We start from the raw sequence: 9,912 nt of genomic DNA on the forward strand, positions 1-9,912 counted from the left end.
ATCATTTGTCTAAAAAAGCCAAAAGCTTAGTTAAAAGTTAGAAAGTCACTTTTTACCATTTTCTCAAAATAAGTCTTTGTAACTTTTTAAACTCTAGTGCGTTAATAACTTTATAACAACGTTTTAAAAATTGGACCAGTGAGCGAATTGAAAAATAAACTTGATGGGTTACTGGTTCAACTATCAGATCAAAACAGATTGAACCGGGACGTTATAATTATTTTATTAATATTAAAAAATATAAATATTTTTTTGATCGGTATATAAATACAAATATAGGTAATAATTTTTTTAAGCTAAAAATTACAAATTAAAATTGAATTAGTAATTTTTACATTCCTTAAATTTTAAAAAGTAATATATAATATATTATAGGGTAAATTACAAACACACCTCCTGAGGTTTACTTAAATTATAAACTATTCCTGTGATTTTAAAAATTACATTATGCCTCTTAGGGTTTCTGATTTCATAACAAATAAATCATTTTATTAATAGATCATTAAGTTAATTAATAGTTTTTAATAATGTTAAAATTTTATTTCAATTAATAATTTAGATACTTTTATTATTGTATAGGTGAACAGTTATAAATTTTATTTTTTTAATTAATTTTGTTAAATAAAAAATTCTGATAGGGAGGTATTTGTAATTTTTTAAACTACAGAGGGCAATTCATATTTTAAGCAAATTTTAGGAGACGTATTTGTAATTTATCCTATATTATATATTATAGGTCCTTGATACAAATAATATATATATATAATGCAATGGCAAGGGAGGCTTTAGCTATATTATAGGCCATGGCTTCAAACCTTGGCAAAATTATTTGATATATAATTTCTGATGCAAGGAAACAAGAAACACAACCAGATCATTTCAACCAACTCGTGACTGGGTCAACCGGTTCAGCGGCTTAACTGCAATTTAAGAAGAATCTCATAAAATACACTAGTTTTTTTTTTTTTTTGGTAGAGGGCAGTTCTAGTACAAATCCGAACCTGACCAAGGATTGGTCAACCCGTTAGGTCTGATTTTCAAAATTATGGTTTAAGAGTCCATTTTTAGTAGCGGGCACTAAAAATTTTTGGTGACCACTTAGCTGCTATGGCAGATACACTCATGCTTCATTAATTCGTTAATTTGTTTGTGAAAAAATAATGTACAAGTGTTGAAAAAACAAACGGCGGAAGATAAAATGGTTAAGAAAAGTAGTTAAAAACGTAACTACAAAGAATGCAAAAAAAAAAAAAAAACCTAGTCAAAAGCTCATTAATATCATTGTGTAGTGTTAAAAGGACAACTGAATGTTTTTTGTTAGAATAGTAGAGAGAGAGAGAGAGAGAAGTATATGAACTATATTATTAAAATCAATACAATACAATAAGAGAAACTTGTATATATAGGCCAAGAAACTCAAGTGTACAAGAAACCTAGGTGTACAAGAATCCTAAGCATAGATAAGTATACAGCTAACACCTCTCCTCAAGTTTAAGGTCAGAGAAGATATCAACTTGAGCTTAGAAATGAGATCAAAGCGTGGAGGCACGTAAGAAAAGGGCACAACGCGTGCCCAATCTTCTGGCGGCGCGTGTGGCGTCTGATGGAGATAATTCTGGTGGCGTTGGCTTCGTCTTGAAGAAACGAAGAAGCTAGTATAGTCCAATCATCGAAACAGGAAAGGACGAAATACGCAGAAACTAACGTGAGAAGGAATCAATCTGCCAGACAAGAAAGAAAGAAAGAAAAAACATGATGAAGAAGAAGATGAGGTTAGGAGAAAACCCTAGGCTCTGATACCATATTAGAGTAGTAGAAAGAGAGAGAGAAGTACATGAACTGTATTACTTAAATCTTTCATTCTCATAACGTTAAGGAGTACTTAGATTCTGAATTTCTTTATTTTCTTCGGGCTAATTGTACACTATCTCATCGATCTTGAGTAGGCACGTCCCAACAAAATGGACGAGCCGAAAGGAAGCACCGTCATATTCTAGACACTACCCGGGCTCTTCTCATCTCATCTTCTTGTCCTGAACAGTTTTGGAGGGAAGCTGTCATCACTGTCATCCATAGAGGTGGGCAACGGTTTATCCGAACCGCTCAAACCGCCCAATCCGCCCAACCCGCATATAAATGGGCGGTTTCGCAAACATAATGCGGGCGGATACGGTTTGAAATATGACAAATTTGCGGGTTGCGGGCGGGTCGCAGTTTAAATCCGCAACCCGCAAAAACCGCCCGCACTTTAATTATTATTATTTTTTTTTTATACCAACTTTGTAACTTATAGGAGCACCATTATATTCTCTATGACACTAGGATCCTTATTTTTAAGTATTTCTCAACTTTCTTAATGCCGTAGAATTATCAAGTCCTAAACTTGGTTTCTTATATGATTTTCATTGGTGATTCATCTATTTTTTCCTAATAAAATTTTCCTTCTAATGGTCGATAGAACTTATAGTTTGATTATCGATTACTGAACTGGCAATTCTAATTGAGTACAACCTTTAATGCATTGATATACATTTTTTTCATGGCAAAAATGTTAGTGTAGGTTCTCTTTGTTTTAGGTACTTTCATTTAATGCATTGATATTCAATTTTTATTTGTAAACTCATCAAAAAATTGTTATCACAAATATATAAAATGAATCTGATGTCTAAATTCGCTGGGAAAAAAAAAACTCAAAAATTAATTTTTAAAGAAAAAAGTGTAAACCGCAAACCGCCCGCAACCGCCCGCACATTTGCAAACTCTATCCGCACAAACCGCAAACCGCACTGCGGGCGGTTGCGGGTTGACTTTTTCCCAAACCATATAGATGCGGGCGAGTCAAAACCGAACCGCAAACCGCACAAAACCGATCCGCGAACACCCCTAGTCATCCACACCATAAATCGTGTCCCTACACTTGTCATAGCTAATACTTCTCCTTACAAGCACTTGTATGGTTCTCCTCCTGACTACTCCACTCTTAAAGTTTTTGGTTCTGCTTGTTTTGTTCTACTTCAGTCTCATGAACACACTAACCTAGAACATCGTTCTCGTCTTTACTGTTTTCTGGGACATGGTATAGAACATAAAGGGTATCATTGTTGGGATCCTATCTCCAAGTGACTTTGTATTTCCTGTCATGTGGTTTTCTGGGAACACAAAATGTTCTCACGTCTTTCCAAGTTTCACCTACCTCAGTCCACCCACTCACCGATCTTTACTGATCTTTTTATAGACATGTTCTCTAATGCATTTGATGCAGATTTTGACTCCATGCTTCCACAGTCGCCTACGCTTATCGTTCATCCTGAGGATCCTGTGTCTGCTGATGGCCCTACGCCTTCTCCAATTCTTGTAGAGGTTCCTCCATCTCCACCTCCCATTGAGGTTCCTCCTCCACCAGAGCGTCATTCCACACGGGTAAGGCAACCTTCTATTCTTCTCCGTGATAATATTGTTGATTCGACTGTCTTTTCCTCTCATGAACCTACTCCCTATCAAGAAGCTTGTTCTAACCTTCTTTGGCAACTAGCTATGACTGATGAACTGTAGACTTTCAATAAAACTCATACCTGGGATGTGGTTGATCTTCCTCTTGGCAAGAGTACTGTTAGTTGTAAATGGGTTTACAAGATAAAAATGAGTAGTAGACATAGAATTACTTTTATTAAAAAATAAGGCAAGTTGTTTAGCAATTTGACAAGATAAACAATCCACATTTTCAAGACGGACATGATCTAACTGACCACTAGAAACCAAAATTTTCAAAAAATAACTAAAAGAGACATGTCTCAGGCGACAATGCCAAAGGTGAAAAGAAGACATGGCAGAAGTAGATGCAGAAGAGGAAGCAATGTGAGCAACAATAGATGATTTGTGTGGAGTAGTAGTAGATGATTTGTGGGGAATGCGAAGATGGGTAAGCTCGAACAAACGTTCATGCCTACTGCCTATCCCAAGGATTTGTCTCGTCTGAAGGTCCTACACCAAACAACCATTAGCAAAAAAGGTAACGGTTATACCAAGTTCACATAACTGATCAATAGAGATAAGGTTCAATTGAAGAGTAGGAATGTGATAAGCATCAGAAAGAGACACAGTGGAAGTAGAAATTTGACCAATGTGACGAACAGTCAGATGAGAACCATCAGCAGTGTGTATGGTGGGGATAGAAGATGATGGTGATATAGAAGAAAACATAATGGAGTCAGAAGTCATATGATTATAGCATGCAGAATCAAAATACTATGGAGAGTTAGCGATCCCGGGTTTACCCTTGTTGTACAGTGATCCGGACATGTGTCCGTGGATGTTGGTAGTTGTTTATTATCTTGTTTGCATCATTTTTACTTTGTATATTGAGTTATAGGATGTGTTGGGCAGGTCTGTTACAGGTTGGTTGTGTTTGGGAGCCTAGTGCTGCTGCCCAGATTTTTGGACCTTCGCTCGAGCGAGGAGTTGGTCGCTCGAGCAAGAGTTGAGTTCGTGTCTGGTGGATCGAGCCAGAGTGGCTTCGCTCGAGCGAGCGATTGCATCTGGTTCTGGACCTGAGAATTGCATTTCTTGGCTCGAGCGAGCTTTCTTCGCTTGAGCGGTCTGGTTTGTCCTTCGCTCGAGCGAGAAGTCTGTCGCTCGAGCGTGCTTCTGGTTGCAGACCTGAGGGTTTGAGTTGTTAGCTCGAGCGAGCATTCTTTCGCTCAAGCGCACTTCTGAGTTTTTGGCTCGAGCGAGAGTTTTCTGTGTCTGGTCGCTCGAGCGACAAAGTCTTCGCTCGAGCGAGCGTGTTTTATATCAGCGGACAGTAGCGTTTTTGAACATCAGTTTTTCACTTTCTTTTTCTTTCAAACCCTAGATCCGAGACTCTCTCTCTCTAAACCTACACTCTCTCTAAGATTTGATCTCCCTAGAGTGTGAATCTAACCTAGGGCCTTTGTTAAAAAGATAGAGGGCGTTGAGAGCTTCGACTTAATCTGAAAAAGTTTGGATTTGGAGCACGTTAATCTTCGAGTCTTCATCTCCTTTTTGGCTCAAACTTCGAGGTAGGGATATCCTACTCCTCTCTATGGTTTTGTCTTTAAATTTTAGTATTTTGAGAAGTTGGGGTTGGTTTGGTAATTTGGTGAAAGTTTGGGGCTTTTGTGTTATTTTACAAAAGTTGGGGTTTTATTCATAATAAACCTAGATGCATGTTTGGTATAGAGAAATGGAATAAATGTTGAGTCATTGATGAAAAAGGGACCTAAGGGTTGTAATGTTAATTATGGATAATGACCTAATTACATTGTTTGATTAATTGGGATAATTAATTGTGAGAAATGAGGAAATGAAATGTTGATTGAATATCCATTGTGCATTTATTTTCTGTTTAGAGATAACTGCTTTGGGCTATCGGTGGAGGATAGCCGTGATTGTTGTAGACAATGCATGATGATTAGGCAAACGGAAACTAATCAATGGAATGTGTCATGGAATTTGACGGTTGATAGAATACATTAACTGTATGTATTGAGTGATTGCATATAGAACCAATGTGTTTGTAGACGTTATGTGTAGAGGAGGAGATGGGGGATGTACTCCGCGGTTTAGGGGAAGATAGGGGATGTACCTCTAAACCGGATAGTGTTGGGAGAAGATAGGGGATGAACTCCGTAGATACAGCTCATATGCTTGTCTAGAGAAGTGAAGATAGAGCTCATATGCTTATCTTTGTGAAATGTGGATACAGCTTATATACTTATCTGTGAATGTGGGATATAGTTTTTATACATATCTGTTGAAATAATGATAGAGCTAACATGCTTATCTGTTGAAAAAGGGAAAATGAAAAATAACTTGGACTCATAAGTCGTATGACATAAATATGTGATTTATGTGAATGTATCAGTGTTGGCCATCTATCAACTGCTAATCTTTTAGTCATTGTTCATGGTTGGTTTAGTGTATTTCTATTGGGCTGTGGCTCACCCTATATGGGAATATCATTTTCAGGTACAGATAGCATGCCACCTCCAAGGACATAGCTTGGGAGGCTAGAGGCGGACATACTTTTGTCGTTTTATTTTTGATGTATTACATGTAAATTCAAGCCAAAGGCTTAACGTGTAAATGAGTTAGTACTCTTTTGTTGTAACCAAGTGTTAACTTGGAAAGCTGTAAGCCCTTAGGGCATTTGCTTTTGTTGTTAACATGTAATACTTTTTGTAATGAAACTCTGATAAATGGAAGAATGTGGAACTTTTACATATCAATGCATATCTTTATTGATGGGTTTAATGTTATTATTTTGAGGGTGTTACAACTTGGTATCAGAGCGTACCGGGTTCGAATACTTTGGGTACGTGGGAAGTGATTAGTATCACAATGGGTTTTTCTCGCTTGATAGAGACTTAGAAGTAGTGTCTTATGCTTTGTGCTTAATTGATAACATGCTTATGTGACTATGTGGGTATGGGATTTAATTTCTAGGATGTTGATTGGATCCTTGGGTTTCTGGGAGTCTTGTTGGAAAAGCACTTGATCAATGCTATTTCTAACCGGAACTCTAGTAACGCCTCGGGACTATCATTATCCGGAAATGAAATTCGTAAGTGCTTATGTGTTTGTGTGCTTACGTGGAGTGAATTACAGTTGTCCATGCATTAGGACGTGAGTGTTTAGTTTTGGCACATTTGTGAATGTGCTAATGTTCTGTGTTACCTTTATTAGGATGTCAGGACGAGGAAGAGGTGCTAGGCGTGGTAGGCCTGCGAGGCAGGAGGTACCATTACCGGGTGAGATTCCGGCAGTGCAGGAGGGAGTTGGCCAGGCCAATGTGGTCGAGCCGGCAGGTCAGCAGGCCATGGGTGCCTTGGCCAGAGAGATAGCAGGAGCTTTGGGTATTCTCAGAGCTGGGAATCAGGCAGCTGAGGCAGGGCCTTCTTTCTTGAAGAGGGAGTTTTTCCGGTCAAATCCGGATGAGTTTATCGGGGATCCGAAGGAGCCACTGAAGGCTGATGAGTGGCTAGAGCAAATGAGTAAGACGTTCGAGATGCTTGGCATCGAGGACGGAGCACTGAAAGTGACCTTGGCATCCTTCCAGCTGAAGGGAGATGCGGGTCAATGGTGGAAGTACGAGAAGACTCGTGTTGGTGGTACTTGGGAGGCGTTTGTGAATGCTTTTCAGGAGAGGTTTTTGTCTGCAGCAGCTAGGAAGAAGCTGAGGGACCAGTTTAGCCGGCTTAAACAGCAGGGCTTGTCAGTGGCCGAGTTTGAGGCTACTTTTACCAGTCTGTCCAGGTTTGCACCGGAACTGGTGGCGTCTGAGGAACGCCGTTGCTATGAGTTTGAGCGGAAGTTGAGGCGGGGTCTCAAGTTGAGAGTTGGTGGGTCTTACATCCGAGAGTATAGACACCTGGTAGATGCTGCTGCTCATATGGAAATTATGATGCAGGAAGAGGAGGAAGAACAGAGGGGCTCTAAGAGGAGCCAGGATGGTCAGGGTGATGGCAGGAGACAGAGGGGTTATAACCCTCAGCAGTCTCAGGGAGCAGTTTCTAGATCGACCTTTCCAGTGCCGAGTGCAGGCTCGGGGAGAGGCAATCAGGGGGAGTTTGCTTGTTACAAGTGTGGCCAGCTGGGTCACAAGGTTTCAGTTTGCCCGCAGAAGGGTGGGGGTCAGAGAGCTGCTTCTTCTTCAGCTAGACCGCAGAGTCAGTGTTTGGGCAGGGGGCAGCCCTTGTCTTGTTATCAGTGTGGATAGCCTGGGCACCTGAAGAGGTTTTGCCCGCAGTTGAGTGCCACTTCGGGAGCGTCTAGTTCTAGGCAGACGCAGGGTTTTCAGCCAGCTCAGTCTGTGCAGGCCTCGAGGGCCAATCTGGGAGCTTCGTCATCCCAGTCTGTGCAGCAGTCTTTTGCTCCGAGAGGTGAGCAAGTAGACCAGGGGCCTACGGGGCGCGTGTATGCTGTTACCGCGCAGGATTTAGTACCGGCTCCATCAGTAGTGAGAGGTACTTTTCTGTTTTGCAACTCGGTTGCTAATGTGTTGATAGACACGGGTGCATCTCATTCTTTTGTATCTGCTGCATTTGCATCTGTTTTGGAATTGGAGTTAGCACAGTTAGCATCTCCTATTTGAGTGGTATCGCCTTTGGGTGGTGAGTTGATTCTGAAACAGGGTGTTAGAGGCTGTGATATAGAGGTCGCCGACTATAGGCTTTCTTTTCCGTTTGTCGTCATGCCCATGAAGGGCTTTGATGTTATTTTGGATATGGACTGGCTATCGTCATACCGGGCTGTTATCGATTGCTACCGCCAGAGGGTCACGTTATGTACCTTGAGCGGGGAGTGGTTCCATTTCTTGGGAGACCGGGTTGGTTGTGTGTTGCCACCAGGGTATGATTCGCGAGGGCGAAGTGAGCTTAGTAGTCTACTTGCCAGCTTTGAGAGTGGTGAGAGTGGTGAGACCCAGCTTGTGTTGCCGAGGGTGGTTTGTGAGTATTCGGATGTCTTTCCCGAAGATCTTGTTAGTTTGCCACCTCACCGAGAGATAGAGTTCTCTATTGATTTAGTGCCTGGCACGGCGCCGATTTTTATGGCACCTTACCGTTTTGCTCCAGCAGAGTTGGTTGAGTTGAAAGTTCAGCTCCAGGAATTGCTAGATAAGGGCTTTGTTCGCCCTAGTGTTTCGCCGTGGGGAGCACCGGCCCTCTTTGTTAAAAAGAAAGATGGTGCCTTGAGATTGTGTTTTGACTACCGGAAGTTGAATCGGGCTACGGTTAAGAATAAGTACCTTATGCCCCGTATAGATGACCTGTTTGACCAGTTGAAGGGTTCCCGTTGTTTCTCTAAGATAGACTTGAGATCGGGTTACCATCAGTTGAGGGTCAGGGAGGAGGATATTCCTAAGACGGCATTCCGTACGCGGTATGGCCATTACGAGTTTCTGGTAATGCCATTCGGGCTTACCAATGCACCGACAGTCTTTATGGACTTGATGAACCGAATTTTCCGGGAATTCTTGGATCGGTTTGTAGTCGTTTTTGTGGACGACATCCTTATCTATTCGCCTTCTGAGGAGGAGCATGAGGAACACTTGAGAGTGGTGCTTGAGTTGCTTAGGGCCCATAGGCTGTATGCCAAGTTTGGGAAGTGTGAGTTCTGGCTGGGGGAAGTCAAATTCTTAGGCCACGTAGTATCCGGGGAAGGGGTGTCTGTTGATACATCCAAGGTAGAGGCAGTGCAAGATTGGGCACAGCCTAAGAGTGTGTTTGAGATCCGCAGTTTTCTGGGATTAGCTGGGTATTACCGTCGGTTTGTGAAAGATTTCTCCAGGTTAGCGTCACCGTTGACTAGACTGACTCGGAAGGGAGTCAAGTTTGTGTGGAGTGAGACTTGTGAAAAGTCGTTCCAAGAGCTGAAAGTTAGATTGACCACCGCTCCGGTGTTGATCATTCCGGAGAGAGGGTTAGGTTATGCGGTTTATTGTGATGCCTCACGAGAGGGTTTGGGTTGTGTGTTGATGCAAGAGGGGAAAGTGGTAGCTTATGGCTCACGTCAGTTGAAAATACACGAGAAGAATTACCCCACACACGACCTAGAGTTAGCAGCAGTGATCTTTGCCTTGAAGATTTGGAGGCACTACCTTTATGGTGAGAGGTTCGAGGTATTCTCGGATCACAAGAGTTTGAAGTATCTGTTTACCCAGAGAGACTTGAATCTGAGGCAGAGGAGATGGATGGAGTTCATCGAGGATTATGATTTTGAGTTGCACTATCATCCGGGAAAGGCCAATGTTGTGGCTGATGCCCTTAGTAGGAAGTCCATTAGTGATGTAGCTTGTATAGCCATCCGGGAATGGGAGATGTTGGGAGCACTTGGCGAGTTTGATTTGCTACTGGGCGAATCTGTTGAGGCTACGGTCTTGTTTTCTGTTGT

Source organism: Camellia sinensis, chromosome 9, assembly GCF_055761805.1.
Source record: "Camellia sinensis isolate YWXY chromosome 9, ASM5576180v1, whole genome shotgun sequence".
NCBI lineage: Eukaryota > Viridiplantae > Streptophyta > Magnoliopsida > Ericales > Theaceae > Camellia > Camellia sinensis.